Source organism: Crocodylus siamensis, chromosome 1 (genome assembly GCF_052110815.1).
Source record: "Crocodylus siamensis isolate JL-2025a chromosome 1, ASM5211081v1, whole genome shotgun sequence".
Classification (NCBI taxonomy): Eukaryota; Metazoa; Chordata; order Crocodylia; family Crocodylidae; genus Crocodylus; species Crocodylus siamensis.
This window is the reverse complement of record NC_143395.1, coordinates 267,364,750-267,377,669: the sequence shown is the minus strand read 5'-3', so window position 1 is coordinate 267,377,669 and position 12,920 is coordinate 267,364,750.

Sequence of the window (12,920 nt, the reverse complement as noted above, 5' to 3'; positions counted from 1 at the left end):
GGACAATTATCAGCAAGTCAGCAGTGGCATATTAAATGTACTGTACTTCCCCTACTACATGCATTGATTTCTACATTATTCATTGGCTTCTGCTCATAACAATAGAAGGTATCATAGTAGAGCTGGGATGAGTATATGTTCAATATTGTATTATTTTGCTGTATATGAGAAGCAAGACTACAAGTTTGATAAATTACTCATAGAACTTCTGGAGACCTATATCTATCACCCTGTTCTTTCTTTGCCCTGTCAGCAGCTAGTTTTCATGCTCCAGATAATTCAAATCAAAATGAGAAGGTCTTTCACTGATCTTGAATTTATGTGTTGCCAGATCTTCTTTTGTCTGTATACTAACTGTCAGTAGCAAGATAAGCGGGAAGATAATGCACAGGCAGAGAAAACTCCTGTAGCTAATGTTTCTTGACCTATATAAGGGAGCAAAAGACTCTTGCCTCTCACTAAATCTTCTAGCTTATTAAGTCATGACTACAGAGCCAGCTGCACCTCTGTTGCAGGTTCCCCACCTGTGAATCTGAATGTGTGATTCTACCTTTAAATCTGTCCCTCATAAGACTCATATATACACACATGCACACCAACTCCTCAGTGGATCTGCAGTCGCAAAGGCTTGATGTTTGGATTTTGAGGACATGTCCTGCAGTGATTAATACCTGATTCATTTTAGCAGGTTTAAGAACAATTCATAGCATATTGTGGAACTACATGTTTTTCCTTCCACTTGTGATATTGGGAAGATTTGCACTGTTTTATTGTGCTGGGCATCTACTTGCTTTATGGTAAGAGGGCATGAGTAGGCTATAGCTTTCTGCACTGTACAGCTGCTCTGGGAGCTTGAGGAGCACGATCCTTTGTGCTCTTGAAATTACTGGGCAGGATTGGGCCCCCCAGGCCCTGAGAATGCTTGCCTGGTTTTCCCCATTTACAGAGATGAATCTTCCACTTTCTGGGGCACACCTTAGTAAGCAGGGAAAGTACCAGGGCTTGAGGGGCCCAATCCTACCCAGGACTTTCTGGTACACACAGGATTGGGCCCCTCAAAACCCAGAAAACATCACTCAGTGTCTCACAGTATCAATAACGGGCAATGTGTGCTTTACCCAATGAAGCAGTTCAGCTGGGCACACACCAGCTCTGGACACATCCCAGCTTATCTGCTTCATTTCACAGCATCTGTTTCTACCCTGAGATGTAGTCAGACAAAATACAAATTTAGATCTCCTCATCTCTCTCCTTTATTTGAATCTGGAAACTGTTACCTACTCCTCCTCCTCAAGATGTATGGCAATCTTATCTAACCACTGGGAAACCTCATGGTACTCTACTGCTGTTTGCAACCAATGGTTTCTATAAGAGAGATTGTTTTCATAAAGTAGTAGGAGATCCTGGCTCCCCAAATTTATTGTGTTATTTGTCTAGCTTTATCTGACTGCAAATCCCTAGTTACTCTGGCACCAGCTTCTATTATTACAGGCATTTTAGGTGTCAGTTTTCTGTTAAACAAAATGTCAGTGGATGACCTACCCTGCTTTATTGGTTATCTTCTATAATTTTAGTGTGCTAAAGCGGGGTTGGGGGAAGGGGGAATCACTTTATACCCTTTTTCACTAAGGCTTTTATTAGTTTGACAGTGTTTCTCATGATCTTGTTGGATGGGGGAGATCAAAGAATTGTGATTAGGTATCTATATTTGAACTTCACTGCACACCACTTCAACTCATGTCCACAAAGATGGACATGGTCAGCTCTTACTATGTCAGGCATACTATAGTTAAGAAAAATAGGTTTGAGAAGCTCAATCAACAGTTTAGCTATATTATCTTCTAATAAATCTACCTTAGGAAAGTAAGAGTAAAAGTCTAAAACTAGTACATTTTTCAGATAATATAAATACATCTCTGCTGTATGGCTCTGGGAGTAATTTATCCTGACCCTGTAATATAGGCTGTTTCACTCAACTTATCTTGTATTTTTGGTGTATGCCACAAGCCTTAAAAGCAATTCATTTGAGACCAATGTAACATATCTCTTGCACCTCTCATGATTTTTTTTCATTCCCTAAAAAACTCATATATCTTTCTTAGCATATATTTCTTTAACACCTAAGGAACAGCATCCAGGTTCTTTTAAACAAAGTTCCATCTAGATCAGGGAACTGCACCTGAATTGATATTGGGAGCAGGAAGCTGGCTGCCCTATGTATTACTGTAAGAGCCTCACCTGCACTGGTCTAACAACCACAATCACTGTTTTGTCTATAAATGGACAGAGGGTTTTATTTTATTTTGTGTTTAAATAAAATTAACATATACAATATCTAGCTTTGGACATTGCTCTATTATTCTTCTGTCAAGTGCTCTAGATTGTGTGTTTGCAGCCACCAATATTCTCCTGGATCCATATTAAATTTATAAATGACACATTTGTAGCTGAAAAATACTCTGTGCATTCCCAAATGGGAAGAACATTTGCCAACCCCAGTTTTGGCAATAGCAGTAAGTGATTTATAGCCAATTTCAGCCAACACTGGCCTCCCATAAATAAAAAAAAAGTGTGCAGCTTCCCATGCTGAATCTGTTGTATCCAGCCTTTAGTTTCCACATGCTTTTCTCCTACAGATCTCTTTTCATGTGGTTATTTTTGGATTCTAAATTATATCTACAATATCTAGACATGGTCTATCCTCCATAAGTTTCATTCTGAACTGAGTGACTTCTGTTACTTAGTAAATTTTGATTTCCTTGTCAGAACTTAATTCTAGACTAACTAGGAATGCTTTTTCTGGGGATTTTTCTTTCAAATTCTAATCACAGCCTACCTCTTTGACATAGCTCACCTCCCGCCGCTCAAACTGTAACAGAGGATCTCAGCCCCTGTTACTGAAAAGGAAAGAGCCAAGCAGGATGGAGCTAGCAAAGCAAGTGCTGCTAGCAGGGGATCTAGGTAGAAGGGACAGCAGCTGTGAGCAGCACAGTTAAATAGAGTTCAGGACCCAGGCTGCAGATTGCAGACGTCAGAGTGCTGGAAGTTGGCAGGGCTAGCTGCAAAGCACGGGTGTGGCCATGGGGATGGCTGAAGGCCACAATCAAAGCCCTTAAGGCACCATTAGAGTTAGGAGGTCTGATCTAAAGGCAAGACAGCCAGGGATTTGCACTGGAGATGGTGCCAGAGGGGTCAGAGTCCAAGAAACTGGAGTTTGGGTGTTTAGAAGTCCCAAGTATTTGGCCAAGAAAGAAGGCATCAAGAAAGAAGCTACTTCAGTCTCTAGAGACAGCCTCCCCACATAATCACATTAAGATCAAGGAATGGCAGACAAGAGACAGGAGGTAAAGGAGACCATAAAGGGTATCCACCCCCATGGCCATGCCCATGACTTACAAGTAGCATTCAATTGCAATTGTTTGGGGCTCTCTGGCTCAACCAGCAAACTTTGTCCCTCAGCACTCAAACCTTTGTTCAAATGTCATGTTTCCTAGCTTTGGCCCTCTTCCTCTAACTAAAACTCTCAGCCCTGGCCCACTGTCTCAGACCTCAGCTCCTCAGTCTCAGCCCCTAGTGTTCCTGCCCAGAGTAAGTCTCAAAACACAGATTGCCAAAGACACCCTGATGCATGGCCACTAAACCATCTCTATAGCCACAATTCTACCCTCTGGTCAGAGTGAAAGCTCCAAAGGAAAAATAACTATAAAACAAAGCATAAATCATGGAGCCGTAACTCAGATCCACCTTGGATCTCTAACAGCTGCTGCACTCCTATGTTAAGGAGCTGGCTTGTTCCCTGAGCCTTCAAGCTCCTCTCCCTGCAGCCAGCAGTTGTAGATTGCCTACCCAGCACCTAATCTCTAATCCCTTCTGATCACCTGACCCAGCTCTCTGTTAACAGGGTCCAGGTACAGCTACCTTTCTGATCAGTAGCCCAGCACTCTGTGGCCAATCAGTTATCCTTACTAAGGACTCTGACTCTGTCAATTGAAAAGCCTTGTGAAAAGTACTGGTCAGATTTGGATGCCTTGACATAAATTAAGGTATTGGAGGTTTCTCCATGACTGGGTGACTGCAAGTGTTCTTTGTAGTGTAGCAGAAATCCCCCTTTATACATTTCCCTTCTGGACAATGATATAACAGAAATCCCTTCTTGCCTGCACTGCCCTCCACCCCCAATTTTTTGTATTTCTTTTTCCTTCTAAGCATTGACAGAGACCTAGCACACTTGTTGCATGGGTGTGGCAAGGCTCAGAGCAAGCCAGAAAGCTGAAGTAGCTTTCTGTGGAGAAACCTACAAACTACACCTACATCTCAATTAAGCTCACTGTCGCTAAAGAAAATAAAAGAATTAAAATATCGAATTCAAAGACTGTAAATATATCCTGGTGCTAACCTAACTCACTTACTGTCCCCAGTAGTGTTTGATCCCCACTACCTCACATTGCGTTTTTATATATTTCTCACTGTGCATTTTTATATTTCATCTATCTCATCTTTACCATGGCATTTTGTATTTTATATTTTATACTTTTAGACCCTTAAGGAATGTACTCCCTGTAGAATGAAGTTACACCCTGGACCATTGTTAAAAACTGCATTGAAATTGTAATTTTAAATTGATAAAATCTGCAATATTGGGCAGTCCCTTGAAGGAATGCAGGCGTGAATGACAAACCAAGTACCTCTGGCTGTTAATTGACAATAGCCTAGCCAAAGGAACTTACCATTACAAAACTCTATAAGCCATTTCAAGCTAATCAAGCCAATGAACTGATCCCTGAAACTGAGCACCCACCCTCCTGACTATTCCTATAACCCATGACAATACAGCCATTAAGTCAATAAGTCAAGAATGGACTCCTGAAACTTCAGGTACCGGCAGGCAGAGACCCCTGTGACTAACAGCTGTCAAGTACTACTCAAAACCTACCTGGGACAGCAACCTCTGGATCCTGGGGGATTACACAAGTCTGCCAGAAAGGGATAAAAGGCAGTGAAGCGTGACCCTCAGTGGCACCCTCTCATCCAGCCCCTGATCTACCGAGACAGAAGGTCAAGCAGGCAACCCCCTTCTGGAGAAGGCATCGCCTTGAAAACTGACCATCAACAGCAGACTGCAGGTCCTTGGAGAGGTAGATATACTGATACCAGTGCTTTCACAACACTACAGCGGCTACTGAACACTGTGCTACATGAGTTTAAATGACATGGATTTGAATGAGTGAGTGCACGTGTGTGTGTGTGTGCGCACGCTAAGGTGACCAGTACCACTTATAACACAAAGTTTACATTTATGATTTTATTGGTAAATTCACATCCCATACAATAAATTAGAATTTATTATGATCCTGAGAGTTGTTCCTTTGTAGCTAACAGTAGCAGTTCAGAGACCAATCCATTCATCATCAAAACGGGTCATGCAACGATGCATTGTTTCACCAACTTGTTTTCCATTTTTGATGGTCATATGGGTTCTTATTAAGGATCATCTCCCTTCTGGAATTGATGATGAATCCCAATTGGATGGAGAGATTTTCAATCTGGGACATCTTTGCTTGAAGAGCAAAGTAGTCAAAACAACTGTCCTTGACCTTCGGTATGCTGACTGTCATCCTTGTGTACACCAAGAAAAATTTCTAGACTGAGCTGGCTTTCTTTGAGAAACCTGCTGAACTTTGGGCCTCTCTGTCAACATCAGTAAGACTGAAACTCTGTATCAGCCTGCCCCAATCCATGAATGTGACTCCTTTCCTCAAATTACCACTGAGGGAAAGATTCTAGAAGCAGTCAAGCACTTCCTTTACTTTTGTAGCCACCTGTCTCAGAGAATGAACATGGATGAAGAAATTAAGCACAGGATCCAGTTCACAACTGCCTCCTTCAGAAAATTGCTTCAAAGTGTTTTCATTGATCATGATCTCCGGGAAAATGCCAAAATCCAGGTTTATACTACAGTCATCAACCACACTCTTCTTTACAGATGTGAAATGGGAGTGATATCTTGCCTGGAGAGGTACCAGCATTGCCTCTAAAAAATCCTCCATATTAAATGGGAAGATTATCACACAGATGCCAGCATCCTTGCTGCTAAAGCGAATGTTACTGGCGTTGATTCTCCACTCCCAAAACAAGGACTTTACTCCCAGTTTAGTTGTGACCTGAGATCTTGCAGCAGCCAGAATAAATGCTACAAAGACACATTGAAGACTACCTCAAGAAAATGGGCACTGACATCAAAAGGTGGGAGAAGCTGGCTGCTAACCAACTCTGATGACACCACAACCTCAACCAAGTGGCTGCTTATTTCAAGGTAAAGTGTCTTCCCATAAAGCAGAGAAGAAAGAGAGGAGGAAGGAAAATGAGAGGAAACCTAGCCTCCAGCCTACGTTCCCCTCTGGAAAGACCTGCAACTGCTGAACATGGATTTGTGGTTCAAGGAAAAAAGGCATCCCATGTAACTATGCTGCATGTAACTATGCTTTGCTGGGAGATATCCACCCTGCTCTGATATCTCATTTCCAGTAATAGAGGTAGTTGTCTTGTTGCACCAACCCAGCAAAATTGTGAGAAAAACTGTTCAGCCTCAGGGCACTCCCACTTTCTTATATAGGGATCATGTTATTTTTGTACTCTCAGGTAAAAGCATGTCACTTCTATATAAAGTTCTCATCTGTAATGGAATTTCCTAGTTAGCCTCCTTTGCATCAGATATCTGAAAATTGTTAACCACATCAACTTCATCAGAGCTTCCTTTCTTATTGCCTTCCTTTTCACTAGCAGATATGAAGTGAAAAGTTGTTGAAAAATGTTCCAGTCTATTTCTCCATTTCCATGGAATTTCATCTCTGGAGACTGTTATCCATTCTTATACTAAGGTTATTTTCTTCAGTTTCTACCAACCCACCCATTTCCAACCCATTCATATGCTAAGGTTATTTTCTTAATTTTCTGTTTGTTTATGCTACCATGCAGTGATCAACAATTACTCTGGGCTCTTAAAAGTGATTAAATTTATTCAATGACCAGTTGTATTTTTTACAGACCATGGGTTTCTCCAAAGTACCAACCCACAAACTGCTTTTCTCTAAATCTAAACCACTTAAAATTTAAAATTCTCAATACCATTTTGGCTCATTGATACCTTTAGCTGAGGCACAGCCTGCTTTGCATTCTCCTCATTGCTGTCTATTCTAGTAAGTATCGGGTGATGGATCCAGCACCACTGCAAGAACTCTTTGCCAGTTTCTGAAATGGATTATAGATGAAGAGCATGTAAGATGGTAGTAAGCACTTCAGCAGAACTTTCTGACATTTCAGTACAATGCAGAGTGATAGCAATATATATATGACCAGAAGGAGATGTGGAACTTCTGTAGGAGGACACAGATCTAGAAGTTGTATGTGAAACTTTTCCTGGCCCTCCAACATAGGAGGTTATACCAGTTCACAAGCAGGTGGTTACTGCCATTTGGAAGCTGGCAGACTGGCAATAGTGTCACTCCATTAATGAAGATTTTTGGGACATAAATATGGTGTTTTACCCAGGGGTGGTGTATATAAACAACATGAATGAAATAACATCTAATTCTGAGGAAGCAGGGTAACTGAATTGAGTCAGTGTTGCCAGCCTTGACCATTTTCAAGGAGCCTAGGCCAAGCTGAAGAAGTGTGATAAGCAGAAGCCCCCAAAGCCTGTTTCTGAGTGACTGTAGCATGAACCTTTGAAGCTATGACAATTAGGTTGGTTAGCAAAGTCAAGGAAGCCATCCACATGTCTAACTAAATCAGTAATAAGATACAATTACATAAAGCACAAGCCTGAATGGAGATGTTACAAGGGGAGACAATTAATTAAATAATTCAAATATACCATATCATAACTTTATCTTAAAAATATTTTAGTACTGGTTGATGTAATGAAATGTATTCAATGATATTTTGCTATAATAGATATATTTTTGCTAAGATGCTTAGATAAGTTACAAAAACAAAACAGCCTGTCAGAGAAAAATATACATTAAGGTAAAGAAGAAATAGGACAGTGTTGAATAGCCTTGTACAATGAGAAAGGAAAGTAGATAACAAACTCTCCCTTTTACTTTCCCAAAATTGGTTGGGATATAGTTGGGGATGGTCCTGCTCTGAGTAGGGTTTGGACTAGATCATCATTTCTCAACCCATGCATCATGACCCAAAAGTTGGTTGCAAGAATATATGAGAGGGTTGCAAACACACTTTTAAAATGGATTTTCCTTTAAAGGAGAAAAATCTGGGAAACCATGGGTTTCTTGAGCATATGTTGACATTTCATAGAAGCAGGACATTGGCTCCTGTGGTTTTGCTGCTTTACCTGTAGCAGGTTTAGGGTGTTAGGACTATGTTGTGTCAGGGTTGACAGTAGTTTTATGTAGAGTTTAAATTATGGTTTGAATAGGATGGTGTGGATTGCACTGATCTTGCCTCAGGCGAGGGCTGGACTAGATGACCTCTGCAGGTTCCTTCCAGCCCTACTTCTCTATGATTCTCTGTGATTCTAAAGATACAACTCCCAACTAATTGATACCTTCCAAGTCCACAAGAAATATGGTTCAGTCCAGTTCCAAAGGTTTCAGTGAAACAAAGAAATTTAAATAAAACCAATCAGAGAACATTTATGAGAATATTAGAACTAGCCATTTATAAGCAGGGGGGGAAATTCAGCAAATTCAAGAAGACCTGCTACTTTTCTGCGAACTACTCTCCTCCCACCTCTCAAGTCTCCCCAGCCAGTGTAAGTGAGAATCTATGTTGTGCTCTCATGGGTAGCCAGATAGACTTTGGGATAAATGTTTGTTTTGTGCTTTGAAGTACAAGCAGATAAAAGGTTGGACTGAAGACCTGTTTCTGCCTCTTTTATCAGTAGCCAACCCACAAGGTTACCTGTAATCTGGGTAACACCAGGGCTATCAGTGATACACATGTAACAATCCTTAGCCCAACACAAATGGTATGTGACCACGTCAGCTGATGCACTACCTGATCATTCTACAGTCCTTGGTTGACCATAGGGGCAGGATCATAAGCCTACGTGTATAATTTCTCAGCCTATTGTGGGCTAAGATCAAGTTTTGTATTAAAAAGGTGAATTATAACCGTGTGCTGAGGAATTCCATGATTTATCTGTTTGGACAACTTAATTATCTTAATTCCCTCTAGATAACATAGCTACACATAGGATGCCAGTGCCTACTGTTACTTTAGGGTTCTCTGCAAGACTTCTCCTGTAAGAGTTTCTGACCAATAGCTTCTGTTGCACAGTATGTGGGTTGGAAAAAAAGTAGAAGAGCCAGAGAATTGTAATGTCACTGCAGGACTATCTGAATATGAATTAAGCTACATGTGTTTTAATTCAGGAAAATGTGTTATTTTCTAAGTACTCTTAATGATTTGTTTCAGCTTGCAGAAATCCAGGCTGTTGCAATTAATGTGAGCAATATGAAGTATGCTCCTTTTTTTCGTTTAAGTAAAAAGGTTAATAGTTAAACATTAGTAAGTTATGTTCTCTACACTGATGGTTGAAATCTGACCTCACTCCATATGAAGTTCTCTAATACTATAACTTAAATTTTAAGAGGAATTACTGTAATACCATTTAATCTAGATTCTCTTAAAATCTGGTTAAGAGCATGTTTAATGTTAGTGTTGTTTCTTCTTCTTTCATCTGATACCTGTTCTGAGACCACTGTTATATTTTGATGCAGTGCACCAGCATCCACAGGGCAAAAATCACTAATGATACTGTTGTGGTAGTGTAAGAAAGAAGGCCAAGGACTGATTAGGCATGGAAAATGAATTGTTCCTCCATTTGTCTGTGGTCCCATTAATGCATAGTTAGGAAGTATTTCACTAACTTTGATAAATGACACCTGTGCCATACTGGGCTGTCAATCTAACAATGTTATGATCATTAACTATTGTTTTTTAAACAAGTTAAACATATACAAATCCCATGCATTTATCAAAGCTATTAAAATGGAGACCAATATATGAGTTTTTCCTTCACTTCGTGAGATTGTTCCAGTCTTAAAAACCTAATATTGGGATACCATCCTCCCCGAATCTGCCCCTCCAACTGGCCTAATTTTTAAAATCATACACTCCCTAATCTTCCTAGTAATCCATCTAAAATACTTCACTGGGTCTATTAAAAGAAGCCTTTTCATCTGTTTGCAGCAGCAGCTTGTTTATTAATGTCCACACATGTTATTAATATATTTTCACATCTCCTTTTTACCATTAATCATTAACAAAGTTGTTAAATAAGATATTCCAGCACTTGCACTGTGACATTCATTTCCTGACAACTTGGCGTAGTTCTGTTTCTCTTTGCCTTTGCTTATATTCCTTCAGTCAGTGTTGGGCTTTTTTTTTTTTTTTTCAATTCCTTTGATAGTGCTTGCATCCCAGTCAATTTGACTGAATTAAAAATAAAAAAATATAGCAAAGGACTGCACTGAAAGCTTTATCAATGTACAAATCTTGAATATTCAGTGCATTGCTTTTGTTTACTGATTAAGTAACTCTGAAAAAGAACACATATGTCTGTTGTCTATTTATTATCATATTCGTAATTACTCAAAATATTGCAGTATCCTAAGAAATTTACAGCATCTCTGCTAATATTTGTTTTACTGCTTGGTGACTAGAGGTGTAAAAAGCAGTTTTCACTCCCTAACAGTGGGGGCAGCCAGAGCAGGAGCAGCAGAAGCCACACATTTTCCACCCCTTTTAAGTCAGTGCCTGGGGCTGATACCTGCTCAGCCATGCCTAGTTACACAGTAGTGCCTCTAGATATATTTACGCTGCTAATAGAGTATGAGGTGCTCTTGTACCTCAAGCATGCACAGACCTCCTCCTGTTCTCCCTGACCATCCTTAGGTGCTTGGGACAAATACAAACACTGCTTTTCCTTTTGAATTACCTTGTTGTTTAGGAGATATGGTGAAGGAGCTTTCCACATGGCTCACTTATCCAATGTCTGATTTATAAATGTGTGATTATTTTTGCCCTAATTTTTCCACATCTTATGAAAAAAGGTTACATACTGTCCTCTTACTTCATAATTTTTCCCATCACGAAAAAGACCTGAAACTCTTACAAATGATCTAAAAATTTCTAGTGCAGATATGTTTCCATACTGTAATAATCAATGCTGATATGAACAAGTGACTTGCTAATTTATTCATTATCCATTTATATACCCTTTCTACTGAGAAACTGGTAGCAGTATTAATGGATTTATTGGCAAGTCACAATCTGTGATTTAATATATTGCCATACAGTTTCCCAAAACTAGTGCTGAGGCAATTTCACTAGCTATGAATAAGAGCTCCCACTTGCCCACACTGTCTCAATAGCTAAACAAGCTGTTCTATATATTTCCTTAATCCTTTGTACTACCAGATGCCATACATACATTATTTTGCAAAATACATTCTTTTTATAGATGTGCTTTCTATCCCCTTGAAAAATAAAATGGCACTACAACATTTATAGTTTATTTAGGACTTGTGTAGTTGTATATTGTTCTGTACCTTAGTTACTCATTTATTTTACAGTGCTTTCATTTGACCCCAGTATTCTTTACTGCCATGGCAGGAGTTCGGTCTAGATGACCTGCTTAGGTCCCTTCCGACCCTAGAAACTATGAAACTATGCATTAGCAGCTGCATCACAAACAGGTATAAAGAGGTGATACTTCCCCTTTATGCAGCACTGGTAAGGCCACAGCTGGAGTACTGGAGTACTGCCCCGGGCCCCCTTGGAGTAACTAGAAATAATGGCCACAAACTGACAGAGACCAGATTTAGATTGGATGCCAGGAAGAAATTCTTTACAGTAGGGTTACCAGAATCTGGAATGAACTTCCAAGGGAGGTGGTGCTCTCCCCCACCCTGGAGGTCTTTAAGAGGAGACTGGACAAGCACCTGGCTGGGGTCATCTGACCCCAGTGCTCTTTCCTGCCCAGGGCAGGGGATCAGACCTGATGGTCTACCAAGGTCCCTTCTGACCCTGAAAATGTATGTAATCTATGAAATCTAGCTATGTAAATTGTGCCCAGGCAGCCCAGACAGCAGGGGGCCAGACCCCTGCCTGATGCCTAGTCACACAACTCTGCTTTTTGGGTACTCCCATGCCTCAGCCAGCCCTTCTGCCACCCGATGCCATGGTCCAAAGCCTAGGGTTGACTCCTCAAGCCTGCTGTGACCCTGGGGCTGCTCCACCGTGGCTCAAACTTCTGTGGTCTTGTGGCGCACGTCTGGATGCTGAGTCCAAGAGCAATTAACTTCAGACCAAATGCACCAGGGTTTATCACGCTGCAATAAGTGAATGTGTGGATGCATCTGAAGTATGTGACCTGACCACTTAGTCACTCACTGAACAGTTTTTAGATTTTGGTTTAAAAAAATGCAGAATAGACATAGGAAAAGAATATTACTTCAGGGGGAAAAGTAATATGGTTAGGAAAAACCCATAAATTAAGGAAACTCTAATAAAATCTTATTGTTGGACTCTAGTTAAACAATATGGTACAATGTAAATAAGAATAAAATTACATTTTTAAAGATTAAAATGCTTTTCTGGTCTTATTTTTATCAACAGGAAATAATGAAGATAGGCTACAAAAGGCAAAGCCTTGAGAAAATGTAAAAAAAACACAAGGTATGGTAGTAAAACTTCATATTATAGTATAGACCATTTCAGAGAGCTATTGAAAAAGATTTACCATTTTCCAAGGTTTTTAAAATTATTGGACCATATATATCAACAGATCAGTTGTAACTGAGAATTTTCGGTTGAAACCGCTTTAAGTTCTGCTTAAAAACTAATGACATAGGTAGTCCACTGTTATTATTGAAGACGAAATTAAACTTATA